We start from the raw sequence: 14,826 nt of genomic DNA, 5'->3' as shown, positions 1-14,826 counted from the left end.
GTGCGGACGATTTTTTTCTTACTATTAACCCTTGTGTGCGATGTCGTTCTGCTAAGAACATAAACATTAATTTAGATATAAAAAAATTTTACTTTAAGATTCGGATATATTTTAAAATTAAGAATTTAAACAAAAAAATAGCTTTACAAAAACAAAAACAAAGATTAATGTCAAATTCCAAACTATTAAAAATTAAGTTATAAAACACTTCAACTCTTTTTACTATGTATGAACAATTTAACCCCCATGGACCATCTAAGGGCTAAACTAAAAGCTCTTTTGTCGTTTCACTCGCACTTACTTCGCAGACTTCTCTCACTCGCACTTGTTGTGAGTAATGAATAGCGGAGTGCTTTTGCCGACGAGACTACCTTGTATAATTCTACCATGCTCCATAGTTTCCTTCAAATAGCTTAAATAAGTTCCAAAACAAATCTCGCACATCTGTGCATATGATTCCCAACTTGTTCTAACATCCCCGGAACGAAGTGACTGCTGCCGGCCACCTCTCAGAGAAGTGTTGTGTTACAAAAGTTGCAAGTCATTGTTTATTAGTGTTCATAGATGCTTACTGGTCATAGATACTTAATGTTGATAGTTACTAATCAGAGTTACTTACTGATCATTGATTCTTACTAATCAGAGTTAATTACTTATCACAGTTACTTACTGGTCATAGATACTTACTGATCATAATTGCTTGCTGCTCAGAGTTACTTAACGGTCATACTTAATAACTGCTCATAGTTACTTACGGATCATAATTCTTTAAATCGTCCGATCGTTCCTATGGCAGCTATATATATGTATATATATAATTCACCGATTTATATACTAGTAAAATTATATAGACGAATAACTCCATAGTTTCCTTCAAATAGCTTAAATAAGTTCCAAAACAAATCTCGCACATCTGTGCATATGATTCCCAACTTGTTCTAACATCCCCGGACCGAAGTGACTGCTGCCGGCCACCTCTCAGAGAAGTGTTGTGTTACAAAAGTTGCAAGTCATTGTTTATTAGTGTTCATAGATGCTTACTTGTCATAGATACTTACTGGCCATAGTTATTTAATGTTGATAGTTACTAATCGGAGTTACTTACTGATCATTGATTCTTACTAATCAGAGTTAATTACTTATCACAGTTACTTACTGGTCATAGATACTTACTGATCATAATTGCTTGCTGCTCAGAGTTACTTAACGGTCATACTTAATAACTGCTCATAGTTACTTACAGATCATAATTATATAAATCGTCCGATCGTTCCTATGGCAGCTATATATATATGTATATATATAATTCACCGATTCGCCATGCTCCGATTTATATACTAGTAAAATTATATAGACGAATAACTCCATAGTTTCCTTCAAATAGCTTAAATAAGTTCCAAAACAAATCTCGCACATCTGTGCATATGATTCCCAACTTGTTCTAACATCCCCGGAACGAAGTGACTGCTGCCGGCCACCTCACAGAGAAGTGTTGTGTTACAAAAGTTGCAAGTCATTGTTTATTAGTGTTCATAGATGCTTACTTGTCATAGATACTTACTGGCCATAGTTATTTAATGTTGATAGTTACTAATCAGAGTTACTTTCTGATCATTGATTCTTACTAATCAGAGTTAATTACTTATCTCAGTTACTTACTGGTCATAGATACTTACTGATCATAATTGCTTGCTGCTCAGAGTTACTTAACGGTCATACTTAATAACTGCTCATAGTTACTTACGGATCATAATTCTTTAAATCGTCCGATCGTTCCTATGGCAGCTATATATATGTATATATATAATTCACCGATTCGCCATGATCCGATTTATATACTAGTAAAATTATATAGACGAATAACTCCATAGTTTCCTTCAAATAGCTTAAATAAGTTCCAAAACAAATCTCGCACATCTGTGCATATGATTCCCAACTTGTTCTAACATCCCCGGAACGAAGTGACTGCTGCCGGCCACCTCTCAGAGAAGTGTTGTGTTACAAAAGTTGCAAGTCATTGTTTATTAGTGTTCATAGATGCTTACTGGTCATAGATACTTAATGTTGATAGTTACTAATCAGAGTTACTTACTGATCATTGATTCTTACTAATCAGAGTTAATTACTTATCACAGTTACTTACTGGTCATAGATACTTACTGATCATAATTGCTTGCTGCTCAGAGTTACTTAACGGTCATACTTAATAACTGCTCATAGTTACTTACAGATCATAATTATATAAATCGTCCGATCGTTCCTATGGCAGCTATATATATATGTATATATATAATTCACCGATTCGCCATGCTCCGATTTATATACTAGTAAAATTATATAGACGAATAACTCCATAGTTTCCTTCAAATAGCTTAAATAAGTTCCAAAACAAATCTCGCACATCTGTGCATATGATTCCCAACTTGTTCTAACATCCCCGGAACGAAGTGACTGCTGCCGGCCACCTCTCAGAGAAGTGTTGTGTTACAAAAGTTGCAAGTCATTGTTTATTAGTGTTCATAGATGCTTACTGGTCATAGATACTTAATGTTGATAGTTACTAATCAGAGTTACTTACTGATCATTGATTCTTACTAATCAGAGTTAATTACTTATCACAGTTACTTACTGGTCATAGATACTTACTGATCATAATTGCTTGCTGCTCAGAGTTACTTAACGGTCATACTTAATAACTGCTCATAGTTACTTACGGATCATAATTCTTTAAATCGTCCGATCGTTCCTATGGCAGCTATATATATGTATATATATAATTCACCGATTCGCCATGCTAAGATTTATATACTAGTAAAATTATATAGACGAATAACTCCATAGTTTCCTTCAAATAGCTTAAATAAGTTCCAAAACAAATCTCGCACATCTGTGCATATGATTCCCAACTTGTTCTAACATCCCCGGAACGAAGTGACTGCTGCCGGCCACCTCTCAGAGAAGTGTTGTGTTACAAAAGTTGCAAGTCATTGTTTATTAGTGTTTAAAGTTAGTAACTGGTCATACATACTTACTGGTCATAGATACTTACTGGTCAAAAATAATTACTGGTCATAGATACTTACTGTTCAGAGTTACTTACTGCTCATACAATAGATGGATTTGGCTGTTGATGCTGATCAAGAAAATGTATGATTTATGGGGTCGGAAATTCCTAGTGTTACAAGCTTCGGAGGAAAATTATAAGACCCTGAAACAGTATTAAATTAGTTTTCGATTCATCTAGCATACATGGCGTATACTTAACGTGAAAAGCCTTAAATTAAGTATACGCCATGTGTCTCCTAAGGGAAAATAGTTAAAAAATGTATAAAAATTGGTAGTTCCAGTTAAAAATCAAGTTTGGCCGTTAAATTATAAGATCGAATCCGAAATCGATCATAATTAAGATTCAAATATTTGATATTTATAAATATATTTTAAACAAATCGAATTTTAAAAATTTCATAATTCAGCCAAAAAAGCATTAATTTTAATTCGGAAAGCTGTCCTATGTTAGTTTTTACTGTGATAATAAATCTACATACTCAAATTATAATTTTAAAAAATTCAATAATTTGTTGAATTTTTTTACAATTTTAATGATGTAACCCCTTATAAAATTTTGAAAATTTTTGAGTTTTTTTTTTTTTGACCGGACATGGCTAGAACTACTCAGCTATCGATGCTGATCAAGAATATATATGCTTTATAGGGTCGGAAATGAGTCTTTCGCTGGATTAGAAGCTTCTGAAACAGAAATTGTAATACCCTAAAAGGGTATATTATCAAACGTATTAAATGATCGATTTTAATGATTTTATTAAGTAATACAAAATAGTTTAGCTACTTTTAAAGCTGTAAAAAATGCTTTTATATCTCTTTGTAACTCTGAATTTAAGAGATTCATTTATGGAAATTATCCACAGGCTATTTTCCTTTTTAAATTTAACCAGAGACGCAGCATTTTTTCCTTAGCTTTGACCCATTAAAATCAGCAGGCCTAATGTCTTCTGCCTCTGGGCCAAATTTCTAGTGGACAGCCCACTCCGACGTATCCGGCAGATATCTAAATGTGTACGCATTAGCTCTTATCTTATCTGCAGCACAATTAAAATATTAAAAGAAATCATAAAAAGCGACAGCCCGCCACTAGCCATAATTCAAGTCATTAAAAGTTGTGTGTGGCAAGAAAAAAAAACCGAACCCACCGAAATAAAAACACCACCAGCAGAACCACCAGCAGCACCACCGAGAATGAGGGGAGTGTCTGCAAGGGAATTGCCCACCGCGTCTAATTCTAATTTACTGCGTTTTCATGGGCTTTTGGGTGGCGGTGGAATAACTGCCACCTTTTTTGAGCTTTGTTCTTGGGGGGAAATACTCGTAAATTGGGTAAATTTATGCGGCCAACATTAAAGGGCTGCTGCTGCTGGGCCTAGGCTCGGTTGCTACTGGCAGCCTCACCTGCCGGCACTTAATTTGCCCCAAAATGAGTTACAAATTTTGGTTCCGTTCTCGTTCCCCTTATTCCCCTTTTTTCGTTGCAAATTGTTTGCCAATTTGGTTCGCACTTGGACGGATCCTTGTTTGTTGTTCGCGCTGGCAACGGTTGTGTGGAGCGATAATTGCGTGTTAAAATATATGTATGTATATCTCTGGCAGGAGGCAGGCTCATCTCCTTGAATGCGGCGTTGTGCTCTAAGGGAGCTGCGGAAGTTGACTAAACAAGCGGCATTCAATTAGGAGCCAGCCGGGCGGAAATTAATCAGCCGCCAGTCGCAAAAGCTGCCAATCAGGAAAAGTTTTGCCTTTGAAGTTGCTCCATGTCATTCTCATGCAACCTCTTTACCCCTTCCGCGGCGAGTGCAGGCTGCCTGACACTGACAATGACAATTAATCAAGCGATAACAAGATGTAAATGCAATGCATTGAATATTTTTCCCCCAAAGGCTTTCCTTTCCTTTCGTTTCGGTTTTTTCAACCACTTCTGTGGCCTTGGGGAGGACTGCAGTTTATTTGAAAATTAAATTTACGCCAAATTTGCGCAGACAGCTGGCTGCGTTTTTCACCCCAAACTCCAAACTCTAAAGCTTCCCCTGTCAGACTTTCAACTTCATGAATTGGATTATGCCGGAGCTGGAGCTGGAGCTGGAGATGGTGTTGGAGTTGGAGCTGGAGAAGATTCGGGCCATGTTTCAGTGCCGCTGGCAAGCTGAAACTGAAGCTGATGCTGAAGCCTGCATAGTTTTTAAGTAGCTGCGTAAATTTCGCACAGCGCACAGATTTGCTAGAGGGAGGAAAAGCCGGGAAAGCCACCCTCTGCTGTTTTCTTTCAACGCGAAAATTGCCGCCAGCATCGAGCGTCGAGAAGAAAAATGAAATGTTGTCTATGCATGAATGCAGTCGCTGATGCCAGAGGAGGAGGGGCGATGGAAAAGCGCTGGAAAAGCGCTGGAGCTGGGGGCGGCGTCCTTTGTGCTCACACTTTGCGTACTTTGCATGTACGAACAAACGGTTTAAGTGCTTTCAAAATGTTGACGCTCGCCGAGGATGCTGCTGCTGCTGCTCCTTCTTCTCGTTCTCCTTCTCCTGATGATGCCGGCGAATAATCGGGCTGGATATGGGGTTGGCAATGACTACAACTACTACGATGATGAGGATGAGGATGAGGATGAGGACTTTGGCCAAACTCCGACATCATTTTATTATCTGCTATGTAAATTTGCGAGCTGCAAAAGTTTGCGTAAAGTATTCCGGGTTTGATTTTGAGGTAGCCCTGTGTTCCCTGTCCATGTCCGTGTCCGTGTCCTTATCCTTATCCCTTGGCCAGGATTAGCCCAAGACTCTGGCTCGCTCTGCCTCTTGGTCTGAATGGCCAAAAACCAATAACCGAGGGCGCTATTCTGTGTGGGGGCCCATAATTTAATTCAATTATCGTGGCCACCCCGCTGAGTGCGTCTTTTTATGGAATTTCTATTGGATTGCCGCTTAAAATGCTAAATTATGTAGACCCCGGCGAATGTCTATAAATTTAATCGTCCTAGCTTTTCGCCGCTCGTTCGTTTTACCTACGGAAGGAAATTCATGGTGGCCTGTAAAAATTTTATTGCATATTTGCAGGCGCGAAAAGCCGAGGCATATGAAAAATATTTAAGGATCTGCGACTGCGACTGCTATTTGCGGCCGAAACAATTTGCCAAAGCCGCTTAAAAGCCGCAAGGCGCCGAAAGCCCAACATACCTTGAGGTCCTGCCTTTTTGGCCCCACACACACACACAAGCTCACATGTGTGGATCCTTCTTTTGTTTTATTTTGGCAAAAAGTGGGAATGGGCCGGAGCAAAGCCTATTAGAGTCTCGGCGAAACCAAGATGGCGCCATATTAAATTTCGCTTTTCCCCGTCGCACTGCCATTGTATTTGTTTATATCCTCGCCGCTCTCTTCCTCACATAATTGTGCCACAAAAACTGTGCTGCCTTAGTGAAGCGATAAAGCGTCCAGCTTTCTCTTGCCCCCTTTTTCCCCGACTCTGTCTGATTATCAGCCGCCTTGGTTTTGGCCTCGTAAAACATGAGTGAGCACACTAGCTGCCAACTAATTGTTAAAGCTGGCTTTAAGGACACAACACACACAGCCAGCGAGAGTGTGTGTGTGTGTGTGTTGTCATGCCAAATAAGAACATCTGGCTTGGGGACAAGGACTATGGCTGGAGTCCCCCGTTCTTTGTTGTTATTCGTGGAGCTGGCTCTTATCAAATCAGGGACTTTTGACAGCTTTTGGCAGACAGATTTTTCCCCCTTGGCTCGATATTTGTTTGTTTGTGCGGCGCGTGGATTTATTTATGTCGTCTGCCAACCGGCGGGCAAAGTAATAAATTTTTCACAGAAAAAAGAAGCAAAACAAACTTCAAATCGTTTTCATTAAAAAACATGAATGTGGCAGTTACTGGTGAATTTCAACCCCCCCCCATCGAATGGCAATTTCAAGTCGACTTCCTATTCCTATCATCTTGTGTTTCACTTGACTTGGCAGCTTGATTTTGATTTATTGACCTGACAGGTTAAGGCCTGAATTATTAATGCCAATTACTGTGATTACCCTGAAAAGATTGGGCCTGATGCGACAGAATCATTAACCCCTAAATGGGGTTTTGTCAACTTTGGAGGAAAGAAGTCTCTCGTTGATTTAAATTTAAACTTTAAACTTATCAAGACTCTTGCAAATTGTATATTCTAAGACCCGTTTTATGGCTTAAATTAGTTTAAAGTCCCTTTCCCAATTAGTTGGCCTTAAAGTAAAGTCCAACAATTTGCCACAATGGCTCCTTCCTCAGCCACTTGAGTGGGTTTTTATGGGCGCCTCGGAAATGGCAAATCGATGGCAATCGAATGAAATGAAATGACCCAACACTCGGTTGGCCAACAAAAAGGATACCCATTTTCATGTGGCGCGCGTGGAAAAGTTTCCCTTTTGAACTTAGCCTAGTAAAATTTAACAGAGAAATTTCCCAACGAATTTCCGAAATCTAACTTTCAACATTTGCTTTCATTGCAGGTAAAATGAAAAAACCCCCAAACAATACTCGCTGGCACCTACATATATGTATAGTCTGGAGTCTGGGAGCGGTGGAACTGCTGCTGCTAAAATTGGATTACAAACTTCGCTGAGCAGGAATAAATCACTTGACTTTCCATAAATCATTAACGGGGCGGCGATGGGCGGTGGGCGATGGGATTTTGGATTTTTCGATCCCCTGGGGTCACGTCTGTCGAAATCAAAAGCATATTATGCCCGAAAGTATGCAAACATAAACCAATTATGGCCAGTTTTTGGAGCCTGCTCCCCTTGGATATCATTGTTGCCTTTTGTTGCCACTTTATGGCTCCTGGCAGTCAAAGGAATCGCTGAGGCATTTAATCAAAGCACGCACACAAATTTACACGCTAAACTGATTACGCGGAAAAGCCAATAATTATGTAATCATAGCCGCATATAATTTTTGACAAAGGTTAGAGAGATTCGCATCCCTTCCAGCTCTCCTCTCGAGCGAAAAAAGGTCAAAACGGCTGGAGGGGGATGATGATTTAGTGGCTGCCTTGGGCGGCGGGGTAGAACTTATTGTACAGTTGCCATTCCCATTTTGGCCATGTTGTTGGCCCTGCAATGTGGAGCAGTTTGCGGTTATTGACCAGGCCAAAACTGCAGTGTCTGGGTGGTGTTTGGGAGCTGGTCCTTTATGCCTTTGCCTTTCAATGGCCTCGGAAAATGGCAATGGCTGGCCGTTAAGGGCGCAATGGTAGCATTTTCCAGCACGCCGTTACTTTTAATTAACTTTGATTTTCATTAAAGAAGCCATAAACACGAGCTCCGCCTTCCTTGGGCACCCGGCGCGCAGGAAGTTCCTCCTCCTTGCCGCTCCTTTGCCATAATGATTATGAATCGGATCCAGCGCTGCATGCATTATGCATTATGCATAAACAGTAACAAAAGTTTAATAAAAATTCATTTCAATTTTTAATTAAAATTAAATTTTCATGCCGCTGGGTCCGGTCGGGCTCATAGTTTATAGTTTCTGGCGTCCCGCAAGGAAATTAATATTTCGGCTTATATGGCCGGGAAAGGAGATACAGTCATGCGTGGTGTCCATTTTAATTATGCATAAATGTCTGTCTGCATTTTTGTATATTCTCTTCTTTTTTTTCTCTCAACCACCAAGGATGGCGAAAGATGCCCTGGCCATAATTTGCCTGTATTTGCACAAGTTTTTCCGGCAGCAATTTTATTTTTTTTCTCCCCCGAAACCGCAAGGTAAATAATTGACCGGGCGACGGCGGAAACTTTTTGTTTGTTTAGGCCATTAGCCCCGTGTGCTGGCGCCCCTTCTCTGTGGGCCATGAGTCACTCAGTCAATTGTTGCATGCCTCCTCCTCGCCTTATTAGTGCAGCTCACTTAGGGCAAACAAAGCCGGGCTAAACTGTTAATCGCCGGCAACACTTAAGACAAACACGAGTGCCCGCCACAGGAGAGGAGAGGAGTGAACTTGGGGGCCAGGAGGTTGCACTTCATCCGCAACAGTTGCACGGCAAGCGAATTGGGTGCTGCACCCACTCTCAAACCCCTAAACCCCTCCTAAAACGCACTGGCTTTGTTCGCACTCAGGATACTCACTCTTGGATGCACATGCACATTGCTCGGAAGACAGAGAATAAGTGAGTGCGAGATACAGTGGGGGAAAAGAAAGTATTTTTGCATATAAGAAAACCACAGAAAGTAACTCAAATTATCATTCTTTGCACCACAAAACCAGACTTGAACCATTTTAAATTTGAATATTTTCAAGATTCATACCTTTTAGAGTTCAATAAAGTCTTTTTTCCAAGTGCCGAAGGCATACAGAGGGACTCCAGAAACAGACACTCGCACCTGTTCGGCCCTGGCTAATCTTGATGGCCTGCCAATTGCCAAATGCAATTGCCATTGATTGCTGGATGGAGCAGTGCAAAGGCAAAGGTAAAATTGGTGGAGAGACAAGAAAGGTAACGTGGAAATCCACCAAGGGGGAAAAGGAAGAGGAGACAGGACATGGCTTTGTTTGGCAACGCTTTGTTTCGCACCTTTTCCAGTTGTGTGTGAGTAAGTGCCGGGGAAAAGCTCTCTCCGAGGTGAGTGGCACAAGGCACTTGACAGCATAACTTCTTCCGAAGGATAACTCCCTGTAAGGAGTCACTTCTCCCGCGCTTCAATAAACCTAATTGATGCTAACCAAATGTTGACCAATTAAAGGTTTTTCCTACTCGCTGACGGAAAATCGATTAGCGGTCAACGTAGCTGGGTCATTTGTCAGCAAATTCGATTGAGTGGTATATCCGGATATATATATATATATATATATATATATATATATCTATGTGTTACACCTGCAATAACAAACTGATGGCCGACATTATGGCCAATTGGCTAAAGGCGTGTCCCCGTAATGCCATTCGTGTGTGTGCTTTCGTTCTATTTATTTGGATTATTTTATTTGCCAGGACAGTCAGCTCTCAGCAGTTCTGATTGTTGTAGAACGCAATAAGCGAATTTGCATAAAATCTCAACGTTCGGTGTACTTTGTAAAACGAAGCTAAATAAACTTGCCATAACAATAACAGCAGCAATAGCAGCATCAACATCAACGCACTTTGTCATGTTTTATGCAGGGAGACAACAACACGAACACGACCAAATTGCATGTATAATGCACCGGGAGAAATAGTTGTAATTATTTCTCAAGATTATAAGCTTCAATTTCAAGAAGATTTCTGGGGAAATAAATCAGTATATTGAGAAGGAAACAAAGGCATCTTCAGGAGTCTTATTCCTTTATTGAGCAAGCATTTCTTTTTCAGTAAATGTAATGCACTGGGAAATGAATACTGGGAAAATTATTCCTTAGAGAAGGTTCCTAGGAAAATATACTTGGAGTTGCAAATTGCATCTTTGTCTTTCCAATTTATGAATGCATTTCTTTCTCTGCATGCATATTTGTGAAATCCAACTAAATAAGGGAAAAAAACTCGACAAATAAAATGGAACCAAGGGGCTTACAGGGAGTTAGTCCCTCATTCTTTCCTCTCAAATGGGGTTGCATTCCTGCGTGTTTGTCGGTGTTTGGCTGCTGAAATCATATGCAACGCCCCAACGTATGCCGCATATTGTTTGCACACACACATCCTGCCAGGATGTTATGCATTTTCGACTTTATGGTAAATCAGATTAGGGCTGGCCCACTCACTGGCACAGACACATTGGGCTGAGCTCACCTCAGTTACAATTTCAATTGCAAAAATGTGTTGCTTTGTTTTATTGGGCCGAACAGTCCGACAGTCTGTCTGTCTGTCTGTTTGTGGTGCGTTGCAGTTTGTTTGTTGATTTAGCAGTTAGATTTATTGCATATTTGATGCCATGCAACAAATTGCCTGTATGCCACAGGGCAACTCCTCACCACCTCCGCCTTTCAGCATTTTTACCCAGTGTGGATAGGCAATTTAATAATTTTTTAGTGGCAGTGATGCTGCATCACCACGATGAATTATTTTCGTTTTTGTCGAGGGCTCTTCATATCGGGCATTCGGTCTGCGGTCTAATATGCAGTTAGTAAATATAAATTCGCACTGGCAATTTAAATTGCACAAGGCTCTGAGATTACATTGGGTGGGGATGATGATGATGGTTGGTTCTGAGTGGGTTAAAATGCTCACTGAGGTCGCTGCACATACTTCTGGCATATTTTCTATGTTGACCCATAAATATTTGAAGTGCTTTGATGCATTTTACATTTGTATCTGCTCGCTCTCTGGTGCAATTTAATTATTTAGGTTTTGAATTTTTGTGGAAATGCCGCACGAATCTTTTATTTACGGTGTTGGATAAAATTTAAAAGGGTTTTTTTTTATTGGTTTTCAGTGCGAAACTGTCTAAAACGTACTTGTTGTTCTTCATTTATTATATTTATTCATGTAATTGCTCAACTCGAATCGATAAAGATAAAGATTTATTCATTTAATTGTTCTTTGTAAAGGTTTATTTTTAATGAAGTTTTATTTGTCAGATAGTTTACTTGGCACACACAAACCCTTTTATTTATTTGTTCATTTAATATATTTATGCTCTGCCCAGGATTTATTAGGTATTCTCTCTGAGCCTAGCTATGCTTTTCCTTACTTCTTCACTTGCATTTTAATTGAAATGGCAACTGTGACATTGTGCTTTATTTTCGGGAGAACTATTTATGTTATCGTTTCTCAGAGACTCTTCTTGTAATTAGTTTTGTTTTGCTGCCTGGAGTTCATAATATTATTCCACATGTCTGCCTTCGTCCCTCAGCAATTGTCGGATGCAAATGTTTTGCATTTTCCTTGGCTTTCCAGTCACCGCAATGGCATTGTTGCTGTTGCTGCTCCTGCTGCATTTTCCCACTCGCAAAATTACCTTTTTGCGTTCTACCGCTGTCATGTGGCTGCCTTTGCACTGGCTGTCGCCGTTGTCGCCGCACTTAATTTATGGCATTTGCCGCTGCCACACGGGGACGAGGCATACGGCATGCGGCATGCGGAGAAGGCGGGCTCCAACAACTGCAGAATTTTACAAATTTTTGGCACACGGCTGCAACAATAGCAACAACAAGAAGAAGGCAATGACAACGGCAATTGCCGCTGCGGTTTGTGCTGCCACACGGCCACCCACTGGGAAATGGGCGGGCGGGAAAAGCTTAGTGCTAACAATGAAATTTGCTACAATGCCAGAGGCATGCTAAAAACGTAATTACCATAAAATTACACCCGCACCGAAAAACACAACTCTAACTGTGTGACTCACCGTGGCATTTGATTTAACACACACACACACACACACACACACCTGGGATTGGGCCAATAATAACAACAAGCGTGTCCCATTCTATTAGCGGTTCTCTGACAGTTGCCAGTTATCGCGTGAAAAAATATGCACTCAATTAATTTCTGGTCTAAAGTGTTGCAAAACCGAAAACAATAACTGCCCGTCGAGCGTGAACAATTTGCTGTATTGTCCTGGCTGAGAGAGCTGTACAAAAAATATATAAAACCAGCAATAGCAATAGCAATAGCAATAGCAACAGCAAAAGTAATAAACAAAAAAATAAGGGTATGAAATGCTGACTGAAACTTTCACTTTGGAAAGGCGCACAGACAGCCAGAAACCGAGCTGAGTTTCAAAAAACAATCAGAGAAATGGCAAATTGCACATTTCCGCATGTAAATGCACACTCACACATACTACAGCAGAGAGTGGGTGGTAGATAGCAGCTCGCTTTTCCACCCACCCAGCCCCCCCCATCACCATTTGGCTCATTGCTGTTTTGGGTTTTCCCTTCCACTCGGTTTTCCTCTTCTTTTTTTCGTCAGACAAACAGCTAAAAACAACCGCAAATTGTTGAATTTAATTTTCATTTTGGATGTATTCCAATTTCATCAACTCGAATGTGAATGTGAATGTGTGAGCCCGCATTTTCCCTTCTCCGCTCCCCCCGTACTAGCCAACTTTGCTTTGCCAAATTGCTTTCGCCGCCACTGCGTATACGTAATATTTGTTAACAGGGCAAAATTAAAGCCAACAAAAGCCAGCGAAAGTGGCAGTGGCAGGATCCATCGCCAGCGGCAGGACAAGCATAATGTGCAATTACACACTTCGTTCTCAGTGCTCAGTGCTCAGTGCTCAGTGTTGGCTTCTGCATCTAGTCACGCATAAGTAACGAGCACATAATTTCCCCGCTTTGGCCCACATTTTGGCCAAGAGCACGCTGTACAAGCCGCATGCCACATGCCACACGTAGCCAGGCCACTTGCCGCTATATAGCTGAATGGCGGTTCATATATGAGTGCGACATGTTTTGAATTTATGCCGCGGACGTGCAAAACTTTAGTCCTCGTTTTCCCTAAACTATTTCCCAGAGAGAATGCGGCCAAAAACTAGATTTGCCATTTCTCATTTACAGAGAGAGAGCAAAGATTTTCCTCGGTAAAATATATATATTTATAGCTGCACACGATTTCCCTTTAGATAGTGTCGAATTTTTCGCACTTTGTCTCTGGGAAACCCACTTGATCGAGTTGGTGCCACGGGAATTGCATCAATTGGCTGCCACCTTTTGTTGTCGACACCTGGCCGACGAAGCCCTTTCAGCGCTATTCAGTTTACCTTTTCGCATATTTTTTTATGGCCATCGATCAATTTAATAATTCTTTTTCGAACTGCGGAGCGCTGACGTCCATCAATTGCTGCCATCGCGGGGAGGGGTGGTAATGGAAAGCCCGAAAACCCTTCCTCAACAGATGCGCCATTACGGCGCTTTTTCGCTTTTCCCTTTTCCATATTTTCCAGCTCTTTGTTTTTTTTTTTTCGCCACTCACTCTCTCTCTCGTGCTCGCTTTTGTTTCAAGCGGGCGATTTTTCCATATGTGCCACAATGTGTCCCCCGTAATTTATTCCTGTTGAGTGCCATGTGCGAATTATTGTCAGCGATTTGTTGCAAATTTAAGGTATTAAAAAGGCTTCGATGCCAAAGGAGAGCAAAAGTGTCAGGACGAAGGAGAGCGGCACTAAATGAAAGATAAATGGCAGATCCCGATGGAGGTCCCTGTAGTATACCGAGTACAAATCCCGTGATGAATGTTCATTTGCGGACTGTTAGCATTTCGATTCAATTACCAGGCAGCCCAAAGAGACCGAATCCCGGCCAGAAATGGCGCCAGGGTCAGGTAACAACAGCCCTCACCTAATGCATAATTTATTCGCCTTGTACATTCCATGGGTGGCAGCATAAATCAGGGCCAAAAACAGCAGCCAAAACACAAAGCACACAACAAAATAAAAAATGAGTGGGAGCCGAGAACAAGGAAAATTATATTCTATATAAAAATCCGGGCTAACAGAGCTGTAAAACCCATTAACAATTACGCGCTGCGTTTCGTTTTTGGTCACAAAAAAAGGCCCACAAACCAAAAGGGGGAAAAAAACGAAAATGATAACCTAATTAAGTTGGGGGCGCACCTTTTTTTTTCTTATTCAGGGAGCTTCCTCTCATTACAAAGTGAAATTAAACCGGCAGCGTGACAATGTCAAACGCGAAATGGAAACCAGGCCAAAGGCACAGCCAAAGACGCCGCCATGTTTTTCGGGCATTAAAGTTTCATGGCCTAGGATCATAGCCTCCTTTCTGGGGCGATCCCATGGCATACGCGTTTTTAATTTCCCCACAGTTTATCGTTGGCTGCCATTCAATGCCATTTCATTTACTTCCGTTTCAT

The 14,826-nt window shown here is 40.9% G+C and overlaps 1 protein-coding gene across 6 annotated transcripts in view; it reads left to right on the top strand.

Moving 5' to 3' along the window:
- LOC110191559 (Krueppel-like factor luna) overlaps positions 1 to 14,826 on the top strand; it is a 142,505-nt gene that overhangs the window by 106,906 nt on the left and 20,773 nt on the right. The window contains exon 3 of one of the 6 annotated variants that reach the window (XR_015270526.1): positions 7,555 to 7,587. The exons of the other annotated variants lie outside the window; for them this stretch is intronic. The gene's annotated coding sequence lies outside the window, so the exon portion shown is untranslated. Of the gene's footprint in view, positions 1 to 7,554; positions 7,588 to 14,826 lie in introns of those variants that run through there. 6 annotated transcript variants of the gene reach the window in all.

Source organism: Drosophila serrata, unplaced genomic scaffold, assembly GCF_035046125.1.
Source record: "Drosophila serrata isolate PLE 108 unplaced genomic scaffold, ASM3504612v1 contig_184, whole genome shotgun sequence".
In the NCBI taxonomy this organism is placed as follows: Eukaryota; Metazoa; Arthropoda; class Insecta; order Diptera; family Drosophilidae; genus Drosophila; species Drosophila serrata.
The sequence above is the reverse complement of the archived record's forward strand: the minus strand, read 5'-3'. Positions and strand labels throughout refer to the sequence as shown.